The 13889-nt window shown below is 46.1% G+C and overlaps 1 protein-coding gene and 1 long non-coding RNA gene across 14 annotated transcripts in view; one reads left to right on the top strand and one right to left on the bottom strand.

Annotated features, from left to right (window-relative positions):
- The window catches only part of ccdc85ca (coiled-coil domain containing 85C, a), a 253447-nt gene that overhangs the window by 177832 nt on the left and 61726 nt on the right, over window positions 1-13889 (top strand). The window lies entirely within an intron of this gene.
- Window positions 2353-13244, bottom strand: LOC138753297 (uncharacterized). Its single transcript, XR_011351085.1, has 3 exons — window positions 13105-13244; window positions 12808-12884; window positions 2353-2442 (listed from the first exon to the last, which is right to left on the bottom strand). It is a non-coding gene; the product is annotated as an uncharacterized lncRNA (long non-coding RNA).

Genomic DNA, 13889 nt, shown 5'->3' on the forward strand with positions numbered 1-13889 from the left:
GGACTCGATGCTGTCGACCTCTGCCATCTCGAGTACCTCGACGTTAGGGGTGTGAGCGCTCCAATGGATGTTGAGGATGGAGCGGAGACAACGCTGGTGGAAGCGTTCTAGGAGCCGTAGGTGGTGCCGGTAGAGGACCCATGATTCGGAGCCAAACAGGAGTGTGGGTATGACAACGGCTCTGTATACGCTTATCTTTGTGAGGTTTTTCAGTTGGTTGTTTTTCCAGACTCTTTTGTGTAGTCTTCCAAAGGCGCTATTTGCCTTGGCGAGTCTGTTGTCTATCTCATTGTCGATCCTTGCATCTGATGAAATGGTGCAGCCGAGATAGGTAAACTGGTTGACCGTTTTGAGTTTTGTGTGCCCGATGGAGATGTGGGGGGGCTGGTAGTCATGGTGGGGAGCTGGCTGATGGAGGACCTCAGTTTTCTTCAGGCTGACTTCCAGGCCAAACATTTTGGCAGTTTCCGCAAAGCAGGACGTCAAGCGCTGAAGAGCTGGCTCTGAATGGGCAACTAAAGCGGCATCATCTGCAAAGAGTAGTTCACGGACAAGTTTCTCTTGTGTCTTGGTGTGAGCTTGCAGGCGCCTCAGATTGAAGAGACTGCCATCCGTGCGGTACCGGATGTAAACAGCGTCTTCATTGTTGGGGTCTTTCATGGCTTGGTTCAGCATCATGCTGAAGAAGATTGAAAAGAGGGTTGGTGCGAGAACACAGCCTTGCTTCACGCCATTGTTAATGGAGAAGGGTTCAGAGAGCTCATTGCTGTATCTGACCCGACCTTGTTGGTTTTCGTGCAGTTGGATAATCATGTTGAGGAACTTTGGGGGACATCCGATGCGCTCTAGTATTTGCCAAAGCCCTTTCCTGCTCACGGTGTCGAAGGCTTTGGTGAGGTCAACAAAGGTGATGTAGAGTCCTTTGTTTTGTTCTCTGCACTTTTCTTGGAGCTGTCTGAGGGCAAAGACCATGTCAGTGGTTCCCCTGTTTGCGCGAAAGCCGCACTGTGATTCTGGGAGAATATTCTCAGCGACACTAGGTATTATTCTATTTAGGAGAATCCTAGCGAAGATTAGCTATCAGGCTATCAGGCTTCCTACGCAATGACAACCAGGTATCAAAAATTTTCTCGTTGACTGTGCGGTCGGTGCAGGGTGATGCGCTGAAGCAGTAAAAGGCGAGTAGGTTTGCAAGTCTTTCTTCCTCTGCCTCCCCAAGAGTATGAATATTAGCAGTGAAATTACTGGCAGACAAACTGCTGCCGGAGGAACTCAGCACCGCGGTTCAGGCAGCATCCGTGGGAGGAAATGGTCAGTCAGCGTTCAGGTCAGAACCCTAGATGGAGAATCCAAAACCGAAACTTTAACTGAACCTTTCTGCTCACGGATACTGCCTGACCCACTGGGTACCTCAAGCAGCTGGTTGTTTGCTCAGAGTTCCAGCCTCGGCCGTTGTCATGTTTCTCCAGGCCGGCTGCAAAATAATGAGTTGTAAAGGAGCAACGTGCCCCAGGCCATATCTGTTCAGTCACCAAGCAAGCCACACAAAATCTACTGCAACACTTTAGGGAACATAACAGGCTGTCTAAATATATTTTTTCAAAATGTGCTTTACTGTGACTTTAGCCCTGCCACCCAATTATAGCTGGCCCTTGTTTCCTCTCAGTGGGTTATTTATGGGAGAAAATGAAGAGATGCTCTGTCACATTTGGATCTGTCCTTCATACACAGGTGGCCATGGCAATAATAATCAGATTGCAGTGTTTTGCTTTTTGAGTCAGTACCCATTTTCTGATTGTCTCAGTGAAAGGATTTTTGAGTCTGGGATACAACACAGCTAATTTTACAGACATTATCTGTTTCAGCTGCAGGATGTGACAAGAGGATGCCAAATAAAGCTCCTGCGGCTTATCCGCCACATGCTAGTGCCTCAGGAAAACGAGCTGTCAATACTTATTTTCCCAGTGTGAACACTTCCCCTTGACCATCTCTGCGGTCATCTTGTCAGCATGGAAGGACATCGCCCTCTTGCCAGAGAGTTATTAGCTCCACGGCCCTTTCACCAAAACAGGTAATCGGCCTGGAAGATTCTTCATCCTCCCTATGCACCCTGACGACCAGGCTTCGCGAGCTTCAAGTCATTTTGCTCTATATTTTCTATCTATGCAATATTTTTCCTCTTTTCATTTATAATTGGCCACTCCACCTGGGTGTGAGATTAGCTGCGCATAAAACAGGCCACTTGGCCCATTGGATCTCCCTGCCATTCATCATGGCTGATTTCTGATCCTTTTTGACTCCTTTCTCCTGCCTTCTCTTTGATTCCCTTGCTAATCAAGAACTTACCTACATCCGTTTTCAATACACCCAGTGACTTGGCCTCCACAGCCGTCCGCAGCAACAAATTCCATAGCTTCAACACCCTCTGGGGTAAAGAAACTCCTGCAATAGGGAAGTAAAATGGTTGACATCAATAAATATGGTGAATGTGATGAAGGAATCATTTCATGGCATGGTGTTCCAGTAGGGAAGCTTTTCCACTATGAACCATGACTCACCATGCTGAGCCAGAAATAGAGATCCACACTGGCTACCTCCATTTCCCCTCTCTGCCCTGCACCACTCGCTCCTGAAAGGAGTCCTAAAATTGCTTTCCAATCGCAGCCCTCTTTCCTAATAACACGCAGAAAGGTCATCTGGTTCCTCCGCAATCATTGAACATACCCTTCCTTTGTTCTATCCTGTTTCTAGAATAGCCTTGTTACTTTGAGCAGCCCATTTCACTTTTTCTGAAGGCAATTCAGATTTATTTGGGCCAAGATTGCTGGTCTTATCTGGAAACATTTTAATTAGGCATCTGGCCAAAATGTATTGCTGTCAGTAAGTTAAATTAGTACCTAATTGGACAAGGTAGGTTTTGGATTCAGCTTGAAGAAGATGCTCATCAATATCTCCCACAGGCACCAACCCAAACCTCAGCAATGCTGAGTACTCTTCCACCACTGTGTAAAAGTGTCAGGGCAAGGGAAAGGCTCCATTGGTTATTGCCATCGATCTGTAAAAGGCTGCAGGTCGTACGTCACTGAAAGTGCGGTGACTGGTTTATTCGCCGTGGGCAGTCAACGTGGCCTCCCTGCCTGCCTGACCTTGGTGCGACTTGTTGCCTTTACCAACAGTGACTATTGATCTTTTGTCTCATTGACTGGGTTTTGTAAAGGGATGAATGATCATCAGGCAGGATCTACAGAGGTGGAAAACTTGCTCATTAATGGGAGGAAGAGAATCGGCTTCCTTTTGACTTATTCATTTTAAATATTTAGTCACAACATGTTTACAAAAGGACAGCTAGTTAAGTAAAGATTCCACCTGCGTTGAATTCGTCCATCGTTATTGAATGAAGATCTACCCGGACCAATGCCTGAAGAGGGCGCACAAAATCAGTGAACCGGTGCGGACTCGAAAGGCCAACATGGCCTGTTTCCGCTCCGTAAATGGTTATAGGGTTATATGGTTAACACCAATTGTTCTCTTTTAGTTTCATCTTGATAGTGGGTCAGAAGGCTGCTGTAAATAATGCCTCCTTGAAAATAATAATTTTAAGGCAACGCTCTAAATTTTAAACCATTTAAAATCACATGACAGTTTCCTCTAATTTCTTCTCAAGTCATTTTCCTCTATTCATCGGCTCCACTCCCACAAGTGAACAGAGGGAAATTTGCAAAGGATGTTGAAAAGGGAGTTATATTACCTCACGAAAAGTCCCAGCCCCAGGCAATGGACTTCCTAGGGATGCTGTGATACCTGCTGAGTTTCTCCAGCACATTTGTGCAGTGCTCTCAATCCCAGCATCTGCAGATTTCCTTGTTTAACTTGAAAAGGGAGCTGTGAGGATGTTCTCCCTGGTGTGGAAGAGCATAGACTGGAGCGGAGCGAGGCGGGTTTGGTGGGAGGCGCTAGTTTAGATCAAAGATTACTTCGAACTGAAATGAGGATTCTTCTCTCTCAAACTTTCTGGACCACTCCAATCCTAAGGGATTGTGGCGTAATTGAAAGTATTCAAGCCTTGGATGAAGGATCGATCCAAAGGTTATGGGTTGACCCAAGCAGAGCAGCCTTTAAATACTTTGAAGGACAAATGAGTGCACGATTAGTGCAGAGCTCAGCGCAACAGTTTTACAGCATCAGCGACCCCGGTTCGAATCTGGCATCATCTGTAAGGTGTTTGTACATTCTCCCCATGACTGCGTCTGTTTTCCCATGTTGCTTCAGTTTCCTCCCACCCTCCAAAACATACAGTGTTCTAGGTTAATTTGGGTGTAATTGAACGGCACGGGTTTTATACCGTGCTATAAATAAAATTTAAATAAAATTTAAAATTAAGTCCGACACAGCTGTGCATGAGGAGGGCTTTGGTCTCGAGCCCAATATTTATGGCTCCTCAGTGAAGGAAAATAAAAATTAAAGATGCCAGAAATTTGAGGTTAAATCAGAAAGACCTGAAAGTTGAATTGTGTTTTTTGAATAGATGTTGCCTGAGATTTTTTTCTGGCAGTTAATGTTACCCACTGCAACACGACCAGTTACTGAGGAAAGAGTTTATAAGGGGGCTTTGAAACAGTTGCAACCAGTAAAATACTTTTGAAGTGTGGTCACTTCTTACTGTAGGACATTGCTTAGCCATATGTGCACAGCAGGCTTCCATAATATCATAATGAGCAGGCACTCTGCTTCACCATTGGCCAGGTAGCCAATAAATTTCTCACATTTTTTAAAAGAGTAGATAGTACTTTGATATATCTTAGACATGAAAGAAAGTTCTTTGATCAATCGAGTCTTGGCTGAATGGGTACATTCATTATACCTGTACAGTGATGAGATTTGTTCATTATACCTGGTCTTTGGCTTGGCTTCGCGGACGAAGATTTATGGAGGGGGTAAAAAGTCCACGTCAGCTGCAGGCTCGTTTGTGGCTGACAAGTCCGATGCGGGACAGGCAGACACGATTGCAGCGGTTGCAGGGGAAAATTGGTTGGTTGGGGTTGGGTGTTGGGTTTTTCCTCCTTTGCCTTTTGTCAGTGAGGTGGGCTCTGCGGTCTTCTTCAAAGGAGGCTGCTGCCCGCCAAACTGTGAGGCGCCAAGATGCACGGTTTGAGGCGTTATCAGCCCACTGGCGGTGGTCAATGTGGCAGGCACCAAGAGATTTCTTTAGGCAGTCCTTGTACCTTTTCTTTGGTGCACCTCTGTCAAGGTGGCCAGTGGAGAGCTCGCCATATAACACGATCTTGGGAAGGCGATGGTCCTCCATTCTGGAGACGTGACCCATCCAGCGCAGCTGGATCTTCAGCAGCGTGGACTCGATGCTGTCGACCTCTGCCATCTCGAGTACCTCGACGTTAGGGGTGTGAGCGCTCCAATGGATGTTGAGGATGGAGCGGAGACAACGCTGGTGGAAGCGTTCTAGGAGCCGTAGGTGGTGCCGGTAGAGGACCCATGATTCGGAGCCGAACAGGAGTGTGGGTATGACAACGGCTCTGTATACGCTTATCTTTGTGAGGTTTTTCAGTTGGTTGTTTTTCCAGACTCTTTTGTGTAGTCTTCCAAAGGCGCTATTTGCCTTGGCGAGTCTGTTGTCTATCTCATTGTCGATCCTTGCATCTGATGAAATGGTGCAGCCGAGATAGGTAAACTGGTTGACCGTTTTAAGTTTTGTGTGCCCGATGGAGATGTGGGGGGGCTGGTAGTCATGGTGGGGAGCTGGCTGATGGAGGACCTCAGTTTTCTTCAGGCTGACTTCCAGGCCAAACATTTTGGCAGTTTCCGCAAAGCAGGACGTCAAGCGCTGAAGAGCTGGCTCTGAATGGGCAACTAAAGCGGCATCGTACAACAATGGGATTTATTCATTATACCTGGTACAGTGATGGGGTTTGGTCATTATACGTGGTTCAGTGATAGGGTTTGGTCATTATACCTGGTACGGTGATGGGGTTTGGTCATTATACCTGGTACAGCGATGGGGTTTGGTTATTATACCTGGTACGGTGATGGGGTTTGGTCATTATACCTGGTACAGCGATGGGGTTTGGTTATTATACCTGGTACGGTGATGGGGTTTGGTCATTATACCTGGTACGGTGATGGGGTTTGGTCATTATACCTGGTACAGCGATGGGGTTTGGTTATTATACCTGGTACAGTGATGGGGTTTGGTCATTATACCTGGTACAGCGATGGGGTTTGGTCATTATATCTGGTACTGTGATGGAGTTAGGTCATTATACCTGGTACTGTGATGGAGTTAGGTCATTATACCTGGTACAGCGATGGGGTTTGGTCATTATACCTGGTACAGCAATGGGGTTTGGTCATTATATCTGGTACTGTGATGGAGTTAGGTCATTATACCTGGTACAGCGATGGGGTTTGGTCATTATACCTGGTACAGCGATGGGGTTTGGTCATTATACCTGGTACAGCGATGGGGTTTGGTCATTATACCTGGTACAGCGATGGGGTTTGGTCATTATACCTGGTACTGTGATGGGTACATTCATTATACCTGTACAGCGATGGGATTTGTTCATTATACCTGGTACGGTGATGGGGTTTGGTCATTATACCTGGTACAGCGATGGGGTTTGGTTATTATACCTGGTACGGTGATGGGGTTTGGTCATTATACCTGGTACAGCGATGGGGTTTGGTCATTATATCTGGTACTGTGATGGAGTTAGGTCATTATACCTGGTACTGTGATGGAGTTAGGTCATTATACCTGGTACAGCGATGGGGTTTGGTCATTATACCTGGTACAGCGATGGGGTTTGGTCATTATATCTGGTACTGTGATGGAGTTAGGTCATTTTACCTGGTACAGCGATGGGGTTTGGTCATTATACCTGGTACAGCGATGGGGTTTGGTCATTATACCTGGTACAGCGATGGGGTTTGGTCATTATACCTGGTACAGCGATGGGGTTTGGTCATTACACCTGGTACAGCGATGGGGTTTGATCATTATACCTGGTACTGTGATGGGTACATTCATTATACCTGGTACAGTGAAGGGATTTGTTCATTATACTTGGTACACAGAGAAGGTCTCTGAAATAGTGAGTTGGATTTCCCTAGTGACAGTATCATGCTTTGTCAAAGTATGGGGTGCTTTGATCATTTTTGGGATGGCGCTGTCGAGTGCATCCTTGATATCTGCCAGAAACAATAATTACCAGTGAAATGTTGAGGAAGGTATTCGTTTTGTGCGACTTGAAGGATTTCTCATTTACAGAAAGATCACTCATAAAACTCATTCAACTCTGTTACTTATAACTGTCTGCCAGAAGTCTTCCTCAGGGCATAGCATTCTCATACGCAATTGTGTGTGCACACACACATGCACATACTCAAACACGCACAATGGCACACGCCCACGATATGCACATGGACACACACACACACACACAAACCATCAGAAACACATACAGACAGACGTACACAAGCACGTGCACACTCAAAGACACACTCATGCATCTACACTCAGGCACACATGCACGTGCACACACACAAAATCATACATGAACACATGCAGGGCATACACAAAGATATACATGAACATACACAAAGACAAACACACGTACACACACAATTGAATCTCCAAATATTGAAGATGGTTTGAAAAATACAGCAACCTTTATTCATTTCATTTGGAATCATTTACATTTCAAGATTACCTGGCGCTTTACAATACCAACACCTTATTCGCTTGCTTTGGTTTAGGAGTGAGTGACTTGAGCCAGCCCTTTAGCTGTTAGCTTCATACCTGATCCAGGAGTCTAGACGATAAAGATTGGCAGAATTATCTGTTGTGGGATTACTACAGAGCAGCCTAATGCTGTTTTTAGCTGACATCCAGAAATCTACACTGAGATCCCAATATCTGTACAAAAGAGTTTGCCAGCATCTCCTGGCCTCAGTAATTTTCTACATATTGCTGTGGTGGTGTTTCATTGGTCAGTGATTCACCAGCTCACCCAAAACGAGTGAGTTGGTTCTCCACTTAGCTCCCAGCTCTTTCAACTTATTTGTATTTAATTTAGAGAAACAGCACTGTTACAGGCCCTTAGAGCCCACGAGTCCAGGGAGCCCAAATGCACTCACGTCACCCAATTAACCTACTAACCCCATAAGTCTTTGGAATGTGGGAGGAAGCTGGAGCAACCAGATGACCTAGTTCCTGATGGTGTTGCGCTAACTGGTATGCTAACCATTTCTTATCGGTAGGCTCATATTAACAGCATAGTATTGATCATTATCTGTACAATACACTGTGTGGGTCCCAGGTGTCCTATGATGAACGTTGGTCCCATTGATACAGATCCATCCACATTCTGGCTCTGATCAGCTGTATGAGCATAGGTTTAAGAGGGAGGAATTTGAGACACTGATGTGTCCACCATCTCAATGCAACTTAGAATAGTATCGATTTAGCCCCAGCTTACAAACAAATAAAGAAGACACTTACTCGTTTCTTTCAGCTCACCATGAAGTCGACTTTCTTTATTATTTACCAGACATAAGATTGCATTCGTCATCTCCCCAAACACCACTCAGCCAAACCACTTGGACCTTCTCATTGGCTTACCACCACACAGGTGATCCCGACGCTCTCACTCTCCTCCACCTGCACCTGAGATCTATCACTTGTAAACTGATGCTTAGCACACCCGCTCATGTGTGCTATTAACCCCCAATACACGTCGCCTCGCTTACATCATGGGCGGCGACCGGCACCGCTCCTGATGAAGGTGAATATGCAACCGCAACAAATTAACACCTTGTAGAGCTCGTCGAAAGAACCAAAGACTTGTTGATCCAAACCAAGGCTTTTATTAGCAAAAGACTGGAGCTCTTCACAGGTGGCCGACCAGTCCGGAATGATCCGACCTGGCTAGGGACACAACCCTTTAAGGCCCAGACAATAGGTGTGGCTTAGCTCTCAGCCAATCGCTGTAAGCACAGTCTAGATACAGTAACTATATACACTATGTACATTGGTGATGGATGTGTACTATCACACACCTCAGGGTTAGTTGTGCGGTGTGTTCCTTGTAGCAGTGTAAGAAATCTGTCAGCTCCACATCAAGTTCCCAAGCAACTTCTGGTCTGAAAAAGTGGTTGACTGAAATCTTTGATGTTGAGATTTCAGATTTATTGTCCAAGTACATACATGACATCACATACAACCCTGAGATTCTTTTTCCTGCAGGAGAGGCAGAATTATCTCTTACTGGTAGTGTGGGAAAAAAATGTACACAACGTACACATGTAAACAAATAAAGAAATGTAAACAAACTGACTGGGAAATGCAGAGAGAAAAAAAACCCAATGAACTGCAAAAATAAGAGCCCTTAAATGAGTCCCTGATTCAGTTTGTTGTTGAGGGGTCTGATGGTGGAGGGGTAGCAGCTGTTCCTGAACCTGGTGGTGCGAGTCTTTTGGCACCTAGCCTTCTTTCCTGATGGCAGCAGCGAGAACAGAGCAAATGCTGGGTGGTGTGGATCCTTGATGATTGCTGTTTCTTCTCCGATGGCGGCGCTCCCCTTAGGTCACACATGTCAAACTCTGGCCTGCGGGCCAAATTTGGCCCGCGATATAATTATATTTGGCCCACAAGATCATTTCAAAAATGTATTAGAGGTGGCCCGCCCTGCAGCGAGAGCCGATGCTGTTTTTTGGTAATGTCACCCCCACCATCCTCCCCCTTCATTGCACATCCTTCCCCATTGTAACACGAGAAATTGTAACACGAGAAGTCTGTCAATGTCATCAGCCGGCAAGCCAGTTGGAAGGCTCCCCGCACAACCAGTCACTTCTCCCACCTGTCGAGCGGTGCGGCGGATTGGCGAGTGCCTGTGATTTCCTGTTGGCGCGACGGGCATGGCAGGCTGCGCACGGCCCCCGGGAAGCGCGAGCCCCACGCGACTGGCACCGGACGGCCCTTCCACAGCGCGAGCGCACTTCTCCCGGTCGCCACGGCCTTCAGCGCTTGCACCCGCGCGGACCCCAGGGACGGCTGGTTCGGCCCTGCACGTGAAGAGAGAGATGGTGGCTGTCCGCAAAGGCTGATTGGCAGTGCGCTGGGCCTGAGTGGGTTTCTAAGCAGGGGTGGGCAGAGGGTGTAGGTGAGGAGTAATGGGCAGGGGAAGTTATGGTGGTGCGAGGGGCAGTTTGAGGGAGGGATGAGTAGAAGGAGGGGTGGATAGGGAAGAGGTAAAAGGGGAGGGGCAGGGTGAGTAGGGGAGGGGTGATTAGAGGGTGAGAGACGGGTAGAGGGAGGAACAGGTTGAGGGGAGAGGCAGTAGAGGGGCGTGTATAGGATGGGGTGGGTAGAGGCAGAGCGAGCGGAGTGAGGGGTGAGTAGAGGTTGGGTAAAGGACTGGTCAGGTAGAGGGATGGTGGGTCGAGGGTGAATAGAGGCCTCGAGCCTGAGGAGTGAGCAGGAAATGCTGAGTCCTGATGGAGGCGAAAATGGACACAGCCTGTGAATGCTGACTACATCTCCACAGGGACCAAATAGGTTTCCCTCAGGTCAAGCAAAGGGTGAACTTGAGCTACCTACTCCTGACCTGTAACATTATCCTCCTAAAGTTATATCCTAAAGTTTAACATTACATATGTTGAAAGAAGAGAAAACATGCAGATGTTGTTGAAAATTTTCAATAAATATTTAGTTCGGCCCTCGACTTAGTCCAAGTTTTAAATTTTGGCCCTCCGTGAATTTGAGTTTGACACCCCTGCCTTAGGTGCTCTCGATGGCAGGAAGGGTTTTGTCTGTGACGTCCTGGGCTGTGTCCACCACCTTTTGTTGGGCGTTCCAATCAGGGGTATTGGTGCTCCCGTGCCAGACCGAGATGCAGCCGTTCAGCACATTTTCCACTACACATCTGTAGAAATTTGCTGGGTTTTCCAATATTATACTAAACTCCTGAGGAAGGAGAGGCACTGACGTGCTTGCCTCATGATGCCATATGAGTGTGTTGAATGCAAGAAAATCCTCTGAGATGGTGACTCCCAAGTCCTTAAATTTGCTCACCCTCTCAACCTCTGATCCCCCAGTCATTATTGGATCCTATACCTCTGGTTTTCCCTTCATGAAGTCAAATCTTTCCTTAAGTATTATGTTCATAAGAAGAGAAAAAAAATCATGAATGAAAGGAGGCCTGAACTTCAACTCTCCTCTCCTGCCTAATGCACAGAGAATGTAAGACCTTCCAGACTGTGCCCCATGGGCTTTCTCAGCCTTGCATTTAGTTTTTGTCAAAGAAATTCCCAGTGACAAGCCTCTGTATTGGTCTGGAGTGTTCATTCAGTGATTATATGAGAAAACTATTTGCACATTTTGACTTCACTTGATGGTGCTCCCACATCTGACCTGACCCAGGGATGTTTGTTGTCCCAAGGTTTCCTCTCTCACTGGCCTACTTCGCATACAACACAGCCCGTACTTAAAGTTTTTTGACACCCACCTACAAGTACATGATGGTGTGGATCTAGCAATGGAGCACTCAAGGCCAAAGCAGCCTCCATGATTGGCATCCCATCCACCACTCTCAATCTCATCCCTTCCTTCAAGTTTATTGTCATGTGTTCCAATGCACAGTGAGAAAGTTCATTTTGTGTGCAATCTAGCTGGTCAACCCATAGTAGTTAAGTAAACTGTGCAGAGTTGCAGATAGGGTTCAGTTAGAACGGAGCAAAGGCAGCATTGTTTTACTAATGTCAGCTGGATTCCAACAATGGCAAGAAAAAAATTGCCCTTGAATTTGGTGACAGATGAGTTCACACCTGTAAATCTTGTAACAGCACTGATTTACCACAGCTTGCAAACAAATAAAAAAATACACTCACTCATTTCTTTCACCACACCATGAAGTCGACTTTCTTTATTTTTCCCTGCACGCGAGATTGCATTCTTCAATGCAACGGTTGGAGGCGATATCAGCCCACTGGCGGTGGTCAATGTGGCAGGCACCAAGAGATTTCTTTAGGCAGTCTTTTTACCTCTTCTTTGGTGCACCTCTGTCACGGTGGCCAGTGGAGAGCTCGCCATATTACACGATCTTTGGAAGGCGATGGACTTCCATTCTGGAGACGTGACCTGCCCAGCGCAGTTGGATCTTCAGCAGCGTGGATTCGATGCTGTCAGCCTCTGTATTTGCACAGTCAGTTTGTTTACCTTCCTTCCTTTTGTATACATTTCTTACTTCTTGAGAACAGTTATCAGTAATTAGAAATTCTGCCTGATCCACAGGAAAAAGAATCTCAGGATTATATGCGATGTCATGTACGTATTCTGACGATAAATTTGAACTTTGAGCTACATTGCAGGAAGAGAGGAGAGCTGCAGCCCTGATGTGTTGTTGAACATAGAAACATAGAAAAATAGGTGCAGGAATAGGCCATTTGGCCCTTCAAGCCTACACCACCATTCAATATGATCATGGCTGATCAATACCCGGTTCCTGCCTTCTCCCCATATCCCTTGATCCCCATAGCCATAAGGGCCAAATCTAACCTAATTTTAAATATTGACAAGAAACCAGCCTCAACTACTTCCTGTGGCAAAGAATTCCACAGATCCACCACCCTCTGAGAGAAGAAATTTTTCCTCATCTCAGTCCTAAAAACCTTTCCCCTTATCCTTAAACTGTGACCCCTGGTTCTAGTTTTTTCCCAGCATTGGGAACAACCTACCTGCATCTAGTCTGTCCCACTTTACCTGCCGTCTGTCCTGTAATGTGGCAGTCTTACCTCTATTGAAGTCACCTGCAAGCATGGTCTCCAATCATATCTCCTGCCAACTCCCACTCATTCATGGATCCTTCTCACTGAAAAACAACGGGAATTTCTAATTACTGGTAACTCAAAACTGTACTCAAGAAGAAAGAAATGTAAGCAAACTGACTGTGCAAAAACAGAAAATTAAATATTCAGTATTAATTAATGTGCAAGTAAGAGTCCTTAAATTTATCTGTTGTTCAGGAGTCTGACAGTTGAGATGTAGAAGCTTTTGCGAACCGGGTGGTGTGAGTCTTGTGGCACTTGTACCTCTTTCCTGATGGCAGCAGTGAGAACAGGGCATGACCTGTTAATGATTGCTGCTGCTCTCCAACCGCAGCGTTCCATGTATCATCTGACTGTACATGCACAACTGGATGAAACAGCATTTCTCTGGGCCATGTGTACGCACACACACACACACACACACACACACACACACACACACACACACACACACACACACACACACACACACACACACACACACACACACACACACACACACACACACACAGAGTTATGGACCATGGACTGACCTTTTGGACTGTGGACTGTCATCATAAAAGATGGAATTCTGCTGGGAACTCTGTGTGATTTGTGGTGCAGCTGAGTCAAGAGAGAATGGTACGTTCAGAACAGAAGTTGGAGAGGCAGTTGGAGCAGCAGAGACCAACCAGGAGAGCTGTGTGAAAGGCACATACCTCATAAATTAATGAAGGGTTTAAAAACCACAATTTGAGAACCGAGCGAAATCATCTAAGGAGGCCTTGCAAAAGGATTTGTAAGTTTATGGCAACGTCACATCAGTCATTTCTCTCTTTAACGTACAATACGGCGTCCTTTTGTTATTCAGTTGAGGGAACTGAATTTGGACATTGAGCTTTGGGATTGAGTTCTGTGGACTGTGTTTTTGGACTGACTGACTCACCTGGTGTGGGTTTTTGGAGATTTTTCTCTTTTTGAATATTGGGCTCAGACTCTTCATAAATTTGTATATTTGATATAGTTATTTATAGTGGGGTTAATTGGGTTAAGACATCATATTGTTAATA

The sequence above is a fragment of the Narcine bancroftii genome, chromosome 2, assembly GCF_036971445.1.
Source record: "Narcine bancroftii isolate sNarBan1 chromosome 2, sNarBan1.hap1, whole genome shotgun sequence".
Lineage (NCBI taxonomy): Eukaryota > Metazoa > Chordata > Chondrichthyes > Torpediniformes > Narcinidae > Narcine > Narcine bancroftii.